The sequence below is a fragment of the Microcebus murinus genome, chromosome 16 (genome assembly GCF_040939455.1).
Source record: "Microcebus murinus isolate Inina chromosome 16, M.murinus_Inina_mat1.0, whole genome shotgun sequence".
NCBI lineage: Eukaryota > Metazoa > Chordata > Mammalia > Primates > Cheirogaleidae > Microcebus > Microcebus murinus.
In genome coordinates, this window is record NC_134119.1 from 47,183,377 (window position 1) to 47,195,443 (window position 12,067).

Below are 12,067 nucleotides of genomic sequence, written 5' to 3' on the forward strand. Positions count from 1 at the left end.
TCCTTCTTTTCCACGATGCTTAAAGGACACCTGCGGACTCCTCACTCCTCCTGTCTGCGCTGGGAGCTGAGGGCTGTCAGCCAGACAGCGTGGCCCAGTTATGGTCCCTGCGCCCAACTAGGTCACAATGGGAAGGGGCGAGGGGCGAGGGGGAGAGAGACACCGGTTCAAATAGCTGAAGGCAGAACAAAACGAAAAGCCCCGTAACAAGAGCTTTAAAGAGGACCTGAGCTAGGAGAGACCCGACAGCCGGGAGTCTAGGAGTGGCTGCCTGAGGTGACAGGGCTCCGGTTTCCCGCGCTCCCAGGAGCTCGGAGGCGGCGACAGGGCTGTGTGCAAGGCCATCTGGCCCTCGGCGGTGGCCCCACGGCCTCACTGCTGCAGCTGCGGCGCGCCACGCAGTGGGCGTGCAGGTCGCCCCACTCTGCCGGGTCCTCCCAACAAAGCACAGCAAAGCAGGGGACGAGAGAGGTGGACCCTCCAAGAGCAAGGAGAGACGCAAGTGGAAGCCCAGCCCCATAGGCGAGCCTGCTTCCCGGAGCTGCGGGCGCCCCAGCTCCGAACCTCCGCTCTGCACGGTTCTGGGGGCGGCGCGGGGCGCAGAGCAGCCAGGTGGGGCGCGCTCCCACTCAGCTCTAGCATCGTGCAGACTCCATTCCAGCAACCCCGATTCCCAGTAACTCTTAATAACTCGCCCCGGCCCTACACAGGCACGAAAGGCCAGGCACGACATCCATCCTCGAACCCACAGAAAAGACTTCCCAGGGCACCCTCGAGCCTGCAGTGGTCGGGCAAGCTACCCTGAGAGTCACTGACACCCCGGAATACCAATCCCTTACTTGCCAGGCCTGCAGAGGCAAAGGAGGGGTGGGCCACAGCCAGACCCTCAACTTCCCCACCCTCTTCCCCCCCACCCCCTTCCTCCGTTCCCCCAGTTCTGAGCTGCTCTCCCTCCCGAGGGCGTCCCCGCCCCCCTCCCGCTGCGGCAGCAGCACCTGTGTGGTCGCAGCACTCTCAGCGGTGCTCCCGAGCTCAGCCTGCGGCCTCGACAAGGTCACTCCGAGGGCAAAGCTGTAAGAACTTTGAGCCCTGGCCACCGTGCTGCCCGTGCATAAAAACTAGCTTCCTCCGTCATGGAGCCCCAGAGGACGCGGAGTGTGCACTCCAGCCGGGCCCCCGAAGGATGTGTATTTACTGCTCAGGAGCTAGGTCATCGGCAGTTTCTCACTGCGCGGACGGTCTGGAAATTGTAAAGCTGGCCAACACTGCCACCTGGCGACGGAAGTGTGCGCGTAACCCCGAAGCCACTTTGTGTCTTGTCTAAGCGGTGCGATGTTTGTAATATTCCGCATTGGTCCCCGACATTTTTGGCGCCAGGGACCGGTTTCATGGAAGGCAATTTTTCCACGGACAGGGTCGTGGGGTGGGGGGAGGTGGGGCCAGGCGGTGATGCCAGCGATGGGGAGCGGCTGTCAATACAAATAACGCTTCGCACTCGCCCGCTGCTCACCTCCTGCTGTGCTGCCAAGTTCCTAACAGGGCACAGACCAGTAGCCATCTGTGGTTGTGGGGGGTTGTGGACCGCAGTTCTACAGGACAAGTTAACTAAAAGAACACAGTGCAAATGAGCATTTCCTTAATAATGAGGCCCTCTGGGAAAGTCTTGATTGATTGATTGATCGATCAACACAAACTGACTAAGGCCAAGACAACATGACAGTCCTGACCTCAAGGAACCCATACCCTGGTTAAGGAGACTGGAAATCTGTATTAGATGGCAGAGATGAATATTCAGTCAAGGTGGTAGACAGGGTGCATGAAATTTATTAATAAATAAATAGCTTTATTTAAAAGTCTGATAAATTGGTAAAACATGAGTCCTTTGCTTGAAGAGAAATTCTGAGGCAGAGGCCCTGGCAGATGGCAGGCAAACAGGGAGGAATCAAAGAAAAAAAAAATATAGCTCAAAATGCATGCAGACTTTGGAAGTGGCTTGACAGGGCAGATGTGAACAGAAGGAAGGGCTCTGGGGGAAGCATCAGGTTCTTTGGCTGGGAATTCAGAGAAAGTAAGGGTAGAGGAAAGAAAAGCCTTGCAAAACTTCTTGACTTGGATGGGGGAGTGATATATCAATAAATGCCAGGTAACTTTAGATATTGATAGAAACATGTTTAATTATGTACGTTTAAATTTTTATACGTATTTTTATACGTATTTTAATTATGTACGTTTAAATTTTTAATTTAAATAATTATTAGAAAACTAAAAAGAATGCAACTTCTTTTTAAATTTTTTTAAATTTTTTTTTTTTTTGAGACAGAGTCTCACTCTGTTTTCCGGGCTAGAGTGCCATGGTGTCAGCCTAGCTCACAGCAACCTCAAACTCTGGGGCTCAAGCAATCCTCCTGCCTCAACCTCATGAGTAGCTGGGACTACAGGCACTCACCATCATGCCAAGCTGATTTTTTCTATTCTTAGTTGTTTGTCTAATTTCTTTCTATTTTTAGTAGAGACGAGGTCTCACTCTTGCTCAGGCTGGTTTTGAACTACTAACTTTGAGTGGTCAGCCTGCCTTGGCCTCCCAGAGTGCCAGGATTACAGGCGTGAGCCACCACACCCAGCCAGAATGTAACTTCTAAACCATCAGTGAAAGAAATGCAACAGAAGTTGATCATAATCTGTCATGAGATTAGAGTGAAAAATAAAATAAAATAGAAATTGTAAAAATTTGGTCAAAAAAACCCAGGAATGGGTGGGGTGGGAATGGCAAGTTGGAAAATATAACATCATGAGAAATGTTCAAACATCATATCATGAATAACTATGAATTAATTGAATTTCCGCATTAAATAGAAATTATATCACAGGGTCGAAAGGACAGAAAATATGGAAAAGAGGATGGAAGACATGGGACATGCAATACACACACACACACACACACACTTAGAATTTCAGAAGGAATGGGGAGAAGCAATATTCAATGAATTAAAAGCTGCAAAATTTCCAGACTTAAAGATGATACTCAGATTCAGAAAGTACAGAAATTCCAAGCAAGTTAAAAAAATATATAGCAGCACCTATAAACATCATAACAAAACTATTAAAAACCAAAGACAAGCAGCAAGTTTTAAAAACAGAGAAGACAGATTACCTACATAGGAATGGTAATTAGACTTTACAGCTGACAGTTAGAGGGGTCAAAGTTCTATTCTCTGCTTCCAGGGAAAAGCTGTCAGGGCGGGGCTGGAATGGCTCAGTCAGAAAGTCTGCGTGTGGGGGTGGGGCTGTCTGAGACCCGCAGTCTGGGGCGGGCCTCGCTCCTTTCCACCCTCCCCAACTCCGCAGCTACTCCTGGGCCTCTGCCAGCAGGCCAGACCTCACGCCACCAGGCCTCCCTTGCCTGTAATGCCGGTCAGGAGGTTCCCTGCGCAGGAACGCTGCCTGGGCTGGGCACACGGCCTCCCTTTGGGAGGAGGGTTGCCCTCTAGGACGCTGATCTGCCCCTGAAGGCACACACACCTCAGTAGGCTGCTCACGTATATCCCTTCTGTGCCCCGCGCAATTCGAGACCTGGGTGCAGGGGATCTGGTCTGCAGGTCCGACCTCTGGACCCCAGAGTTCAAATTATATCCCCACCAGGGAGAGGAGTGCCAGTCCCAATTCACCCACAGGAGCCCAAGCTGGGTCTATGTCTCTCAGCCTCATGGTCTGCACCGTTCTCCTGGGATCACCGTGCTAGCAGCACCTGGGAGGGCTGGCGGGTAGGGAGCTCACAGTCTGAGTACCCCTCAATCAGCTGTAGGGCCCCAAAAGGGAAGGTCCCATTCCCTGGAGGTGCCACTGGTTGGTGGTTATATTGTCTCTCTCAGCAGCCACCAATAGGGATGGGGGAGGGGAGAATGAGGCAATATGGCACCTGCGGTGTGGCTCGGGTCTGTGCACAGGGAGGCGCTGGCGGGAGTTGGGAACCTGCTGCCACCTCCGCTACAGGCTTACCGCTCACTGGTGGTGGCCAGCTCTGGGCTGGTGTCCGCAGGTCTCTCCACCCGCTGGGGAGCCCACCAGCAGTCTGAGATGCCAGGGAGGGGAAAGTTAACCGCTTCACCTACCCTTGCCGCTGGTCTCCAGGCTGCTCCGGAGGTCTCAGCTTCCAGTTCTCCTCTGTAACCTCCTCCCGTGGAGTCTCCCGGGGTCTCAGGTGCCCCTCCTTCCGACCCTTGTCCTCTGTATGCTCGTCTTCTTGCTTCTTTCTTATAATTTCTCCTAGAATCTGTCTTTTCTGCAGAGACACTCTGTCTGGTGGTGTTTCTTGTCCGCCATCTTGATTCCCCTCTTCCAGAAATTTCTTGAAGGACTCTTCATCGTATTACTTGGTAAAATGAAAGGACCCCCGCCCCTAGGATGTGCACTCTCTCTCTCTCTCTCTCTCAATATTGGGCTTACACTGGTAATTGTTACAGAATCCCTGGCCCTGAGGGGTTCCCTACACATGACATTAAAAGAGATCTCAGAATCTCCCCACCTCCCACGCTCAACTGCCTCCTAGTTCTTTTGTTCAGTATTGAATGAAACTTTAGTCTTTGCCCAAAATTGGCTGTGTGTTAAAGAGGGAAATAGAAAAGAGGTAGTGTGACCGGTCAAAGGATACAAAATTTCAGTTCCACATGAGGAATGAGTTCAGGAGATGTGTTGTACAACATGATGATAGCATGTATGCTTGAAAATCTCTGACAGTAGACTTTAAGTGTTCACATCACAAAAATTTATAAGTATGTGAAGTAGCTTAACTATGTTAAGTAGCTCGATTAAGCCATTCCACGATGTATACATATTTCAAAACATCATGTTGTACACCTGCGGTCCCCAGTCCCTGGCTGTAGACCGTGACCATGACCGGGACCCACAGCAGGAGATTATTACAGGTATTTATCTGTATTTACAGCCGCTCCCCATACTTGAATCACCACCTGAGCTCCCGCGCTCCCCTGTCTGTGGAAATATTGTCTTCCATGAAATCAGTCCCTGGTGCCAAAAAGGTTGGGGACCACCGATGTAGGTGATTGATCTTCAGGGGAAAGGAGTGAAAGAGAAGTCCTAAAATATCATTATGAGACAGCAAATTCTGCAGTGGTGGGAGGGGTGCATAACAGGACAATTATGTGAACAAAGACATTTCAAAGCCTGGGTTGAGATCAGTGGTCAAAGAAGAGACACTCTGATTTAGAGGATGAGGGTAGAAAGACAAATTTCTCTACATACAAATGTGGATTTAGATGGATACTACCGTGTTTCCCTGAAAATAAGACCTATCCATAAAATAAGCCCCAGCAGAATTTCTAAGCATTTGCACAATATAAGCCATACCCCAAAAATAAGACCTAGTGATGGGCGTGGCTGTGCAGTGTATTTGCACAACCCATGCATTTCATCAAGGAGCGGTAAAGAAGACGAGCAGCCCTTCTCATCTGCCCCATGAGAGCTCTATTGCTTGACATGAGAGATTGGGGCCAATGGTTCTAAAGGAAATAGAGTTGCAAGAAATTCAGGATGGAATTCAGGGTTTGGAGAGTTATGATGATGTTCCAGAAGAAGCCGACTTAACTGTATTTGAATAAATGTAGATTGTTGTACCGTACTTATAAAATATAACACATCCCCTGAAAATAAGCCCTAGAGTGTCTTCTTGAGGAAAAATAAATATAAGACCCTGTCTTATTTTCGGGGAAAAGCGGTAAGTTCTTCGCGGAGGCAGGTTTTCAACCACGCTTGCCAACAGGTGGCGCCAGTGTGCCATGTGTCTTGGAGACGGGAGACGAGGCCGCCCGACTTTGGTAGACTTGTAAGAAGAGTTGGGGCGAGAAAGTCCGGAAAAGTCAGGACGATGCATGGTATGGACAGTTCCCTTTCAACAGGTATCTTGTGCAGAAGTAATTCGGAATGATAGACAAGGATAAGAAGAGGCATTTCTGTAGGAGCAGGTCTCTGCATCTGTTACTTGGACATAGTTGTCATGAATATGGTTTTATTCTCAACTAGGTAACAGATATGGGAAAGCACATAATAAACTTGGGAGACCAACATTTTTAGTCCTAAGCTTGTTGAACCCTTTGCCTATCAAGGAGCCCTACAAGTGGGAAGTCTGGTGACAGCAGTCATCCACGATGACAAAGGGAAGCTGGCATGCTTACTTAGGCAGAACAAAGCAACAGAAGTTCTCCAGAGCAGCAAACCTCAGCAGCATCAGAGGGCTTAGCTGAAGGTGATCATGCACCACATGGTGTGGCGGAGCCTGTGTGCTCTCTGATAAAAGCCCGTGAATACCAGCCTCAGTGAGCAGAGCTTTACATTGGAAACTAGGGGAACTATTTCACCACTCTTTTTTTTCTTTCTTTTTTTTTTTTTGAGACAGAGTCTCGCTTTGTTGCCCAGGCTAGAGTGAGTGCCGTGGCGTCAGCCTAGCTCACAGCAACCTCAAACTCCTGGGCTCGAGTGATCCTTCTGCCTCAGCCTCCCGAGTAGCTGGGACTACAGGCATGCGCCACCATGCCCGGCTAATTTTTAATATATATATCAGTTGGCCAATTAGTTTCTTTCTATTTATAGTAGAGACGGGGTCTCGCTCTTGCTCAGGCTGGTTTTGAACTCCTGACCTTGAGCAATCCGCCCGCCTCGGCCTCCCAGAGAGCTAGGATTACAGGCGTGAGCCACCACGCCCGGCCTTATTTCACCACTCTTGATGAGACAGGGCTTCCCCAGAGCTGCAGGGAAATCACTGTAGCCATGGCAAAGCCCTTGGTCTCATTCCCAGGATTCTGAAAACCCTTGCAGCCTCTGTGCATTCTTCCTACTCAGCTTCCAAAGGGAGGCCCCAAGAATCTCAAAAGCATCCTCAGAATCCAATGGCCCAGAGTTGATTAGCAGTCCTCCCGCCCCAGGCATGAGCTCAGCAATGCGGGAATATAGGGCAGAATGGAGGCTGAGTCTCTAGGCCTTCAAAGCACTTATAATTTGGATTCCCAGGACACAACTGAAAAAGTTTGCAAATGCCTAAGTAGAGAGACTGATTGACTGTCCTAGACAGAAATGATTCCTTCCTTCCTGTCATACATAGCCTTTCCAGCCTCCTCGTCCTACTCCAAGGATCTGAAAATCAACTGGCATGCCTGCTTACCTCCAAAACATGCACCTTCCAACAATAAGTTCTCCTGATTTAAAAAAATTGTATCAAATAATTATATACCCCCATTAAAAACTCAAGTAATGCAGAAAGATATATAGGAAATGATTGAGCCCCTGCCCTCCTGACTCCTACCCTCCCCTTCTAATCAGTCTTTTCAATCCTTTCAGCCACTCACTTCACCTGTTTTCCCTCCAAAATGTGTAACCTAAATCCAACAATGAAGCAGCATTAGATAGACACAAAATGAGGGGACATTCTATGAAATAATTGGTCTGTGCTCTTCAAAAATGTCTATGTCATAAAGGCAAAGAAAGGCTGAGGAATGTTCCAGATTAAAAGGACATGACAATTACGAGTAATATATGATTCTAGACTGGATCCTGTGTAGAGAAAAGAAAATTACTGTAAAGGACATTATTAAGTCAATTGGAAAACTTGGAATGTGGATGGTGGATTAGATAAAAGTCAGATTCAGATTGAGAATGTTGCAGTCCATACTTACTATATTAAATAAAAGTATTGTGTTCATATTAGAATAGTGTATTGAATTCAGTATTGGATATTGTATTTGACACTATATTGTAGAAGATAAAGTTGTTGTATTCATATTTAGAAATTTGTTTAGGTTTAGAATATTGAGCATTCAGATTTAACTTAAGATATTGTACTTAGGTTTTCTGCAGTTGATAATTATGCAGGTTATGTAAGAGAATTTCCTTATTTTTAGGACATACACACAATATTAAGAGCTAAAGGGGCAGATTATGTGTACAACTTACTCTCAAATGATTCAGGAAAAAATGTACATATATATAAATGGAAAGAGAGAGAGGAAGAGAGAGTGGGTGAGGGAAAGAGAGAGAGAGGCTGTGGCTTGGTGAGCCTCAGACCCACATAATTTACCCAAAATAAAATGATTGTTTTAAGCCACAGTTTGGGGGTAATTGAAGCATCTTCTAAACCAAAACTCCTAAAAGCTTTATAGTTTTGCCTTTCACACTTATGTCTTAATCCACCTAGAAGTGTTTCCCTGTAAGGTGTGAGATAGAGGTCCAATTTCATTTTTTTTCCACATGGATAAACAATTGTTCAATAACTTATCAAAAAGTCAACCCAGGGAGGATCAAGATGGCGGACGAGAAACACCGCCAGACAGAGTGTCTCTGCAGAAAAGACAGATTCTAGCAGAAATTAGAATAAAGAAGCAAGAAGACGAGCATACAGCGGACGAGGGCTGGAAGGAGGGGTACCTGAGACCCCGGGAGACTCCACGGGAGGAGGCTGCAGAGGAGAACTGGAGGCTGAGACCACCGGAGCAGCCCGGAGACCAGCGGCAAGGGTAGGTGGATTTGCTGTCCCCCCCCCCTGCATTTGAGACTGCTGGTGGGCTCCCCAGCGGGTGGAGAGACCTGCAGACACCAGCCCAGAGACGGCTGCCGCCAGCCAGGGGTGAGCCTGTAGCAGACGTGGCACCAGGCTCCCAACTCCCTCCCGGCACCTCCGTGTGCACAGACCCGAGCCGCGCGGCAGGCGCCATATTGCCTCCTCCTACCCTCCGCCGACCCTACCCACAGCTGCCCAGAGAGATAATACAGCCACCAGCTGGAGGCACCTCCAGGGAACAGGACCTTCCCTTTTGGGACCTTACAGCTGACTCAGGGGAACTCAGACTGTGAGCTCCCTACCTGCCAGCCCTCCCAGGTGCTGCTGGCATGGTGTTCCCAGGAGAACAGTGCAGACCATGAGGCTGAGAGACATAGACCCAGCTTGGGCTCCCTGTGGGTGAATTGGGACCAGAACTCCTCTCCCTGGTGGGGATACAGTTTGAACTCTGGGACCCAGAGGTCGGACCTGCAGACCAGATCCCGTGCACCGAGGTCTAGTATTGCCCGGAGCACAGAAGGGTTATATGTGAACAGCCTACTGAGGTGTGTGTGCCTCCAGGGGCAGATCAGCGTCCTAGAGGGCAACCCTCCTCCCAAAAGGAGGCCATACGCCCAGCCCAGGTGGCGTTCCTGCGCAGGGAACCTCCCTGCCGGCATCACAGTCTGGGGAGGCCTGGTGGCTTGTGGTCTGGCCTGCTGGCAGAGGCCTAGGAGTAGCTGCGGAGTTGGGGAGGGTGGAAAGAAGCGAGGCCCACTCCAGACTGCGGGTCTCAGACAGCCCAACCCCCACACCCAGACTTTCTGGCTGAGCGGGACCATTTCAGCCCCGCCCTGACAGCTTTTCCTGGAAGCAGAGACAGAACTTTGACCCCTGCTAATGACATTGGTGGTGCCTGAGGGCAGGCTTACCCAACCCAGCTCCGCCCAGAACAAGAGCTGATAACAGGACACAAAATCAACAGCATAGCCTGTTCCTCTAAGCAAGCACCACCTACTGACAGGGACGGCATCCTGCACAGCCTTTTCACGGCACCCACTGACTCAATATACAGGGAGTGGTCGAATCTCACCCACAGACACCACCTAACGGCTCAGAAATTAAACAAGGCGTGTGAATACCCAAACAAAAACCTAAGGAAAGAAACAACAACTGATCGACATGGGAAGAAATCAGCGAAAGAACTCAGGAAATATGAAGAACCAAATGGAAAACAAACCCCCAAAGAGGAGCACCAGCCCCCTAGAAACGGACACCAACCCAAATCAGGCAACCAATATGACAGAAGAGGAATTTCGTATGTGGATCATAAGAACACTCACCGAGCTGCAACAACAACTCAATAACCAACACAAAGAAACCACAAAAAGCCTCCAGGATATGGAACAAAGGTTCACTAAAGAGATCGACACAGTGAAGAAAACTTTAACCGAAGTCCTGGAGATGAAGAATCAACTCAAGGAATTACAAAATACTATGGAAAGTCTCAAGAACAGGGTAGATCAAACAGAAGAAAGAATCTCAGAGATTGAAGATAACACCTTCCAATTAAATAAATCAGTCACAGAGATAGAGCAGAGAAACAAGAGAAAAGAGCAAAGCCTACAAGAGATGTGGGATTATATGAAGAAACCTAATGTGAAGGTCATAGGGTTACCAGAAGGGGAAGAAGACAACACTCAAGGGTTGGACAAGCTATTTGAAGATATAATAGAGGAAAATTTCCCAGGCCTTGCTAAAAATCTCAATATACAAGTTCAAGAAGCCCAGAGGACCCCTGGGAGATTCAACGCAAACAGGAAGACGTCACGTCATGCAGTCATCAGACTGACCAAAATATCAACTAAAGAGGCCCTTCTAAGAGCTGTAAGAAGAAAGAAGCAAGTAACCTACAAGGGAAAGCCAATACAAATAACACCAGACTTCTCTAATGAGACTTTACAAGCAAGGAGAGACTGGGGCCCCATTCTCACTCATCTGAAACAAAACAATGCCCAGCCTAGAATCTTATTCCCTGCAAAACTAAGCTTCATATATGAAGGAGAAATAAAGACATTTTCAGACAAGCAAAGTCTCAGAGAATTCACCAAGACAAGACCAGCCCTACAAGAACTACTCAAAACAGTGTTACGCACGGAGCACCATAATAAAAACTCACAAATATAAAAACAACCAAAACCCAAAGATTAAAGGCCAGATATTACAATGGCTCAAGAGAGAAATCAAAGCAACAACATCCAACCCAAGAGAATGAACAGTTATCTACCTTATCTATCAGTTCTCTCAATAAATGTGAATGGCTTAAACTCTCCACTCAAGAGACATAGGCTGGCTGAATGGATAAGAAAATACAGGGCAAGTATATGCTGTCTTCAGGAAACACATCTAACCTGCAAGGATGCATATAGACTAAAAGTAAAAGGGTGGAGATCAGTATTCCAAGCAAGTGGAAGCCAAAAGAAGGCTGGCGTGGCAGTTCTAATTTCAGACGATTTAGTTTTTAAACCAACAAAAATAGTGAAAGACAAAGAGGGTCATTATATAATGGTGAAGGGCACAGTTCAACAAGAAGAGATAACAATTTTAAATATATATGCACCCAACTTAGGTGCACCCAGTTTCATAAAGCAAACCTTACTGGATCTAAGCAAATGGATTAATAGCAACTCCATAATCACCGGAGATTTCAACACCCCACTGACGGCACAAGACAGATCCTCCAAACAGAAAATTAATAAAGAAATAATGAAATTAAACAAAACCCTGGAACAATTGGGTCTGACTGACATCTATAGGACATTCTACCCAAAATCCACTGAATATACGTTCTTCTCATCAGCTCACGGGACATTCTCTAAGATTGACCATATCCTAGGACACAAAGTAAATCTCAAGAAATTTAAAAAAATAGAAATAATACCATGTACCTTCTCAGATCACAGTGGAATAAAACTAGAAATCAACCCTAACAGAAACTCACATTTCTATACAAAAACGTGGAAATTAAACAACCTCCTACTAAATGATTACTTCATAAATGAAGAAATCAAGATGGAAATAAAAAAATTCTATGAAAGAAAACGACAATGGATAGACAAGTTATCAACTCCTCTGGGACACAGCTAAAGCAGTTCTGAGAGGAAAGTTTATCTCCATAAATGCCTATAACCAAAAGACAAAAAGATCACAAATAGACATTCTAATGAAACGACTCAAAGAGCTGGAAAAAGAAGAACAGACCAACCCCAAACCCAGCAGAAGAAGTGAAATCAACAAGATCAAATCAGAACTAAACGAAATTGAAAACAGGGAAGCTATTCAGGAGATTAATAAAACAAAAAGTTGGTTCTTTGAAAAAATAAACAAAATTGACACACCATTGGCTAAGCTAATGAAAAGCAGAAAAGAGAAATCTCTAATAAGCTCCATCAGGAATAAAAAAGGAGATATCACAACTGATCCCAAAGAGATACAAGATACAATTTATGAATACTACAAAAATCT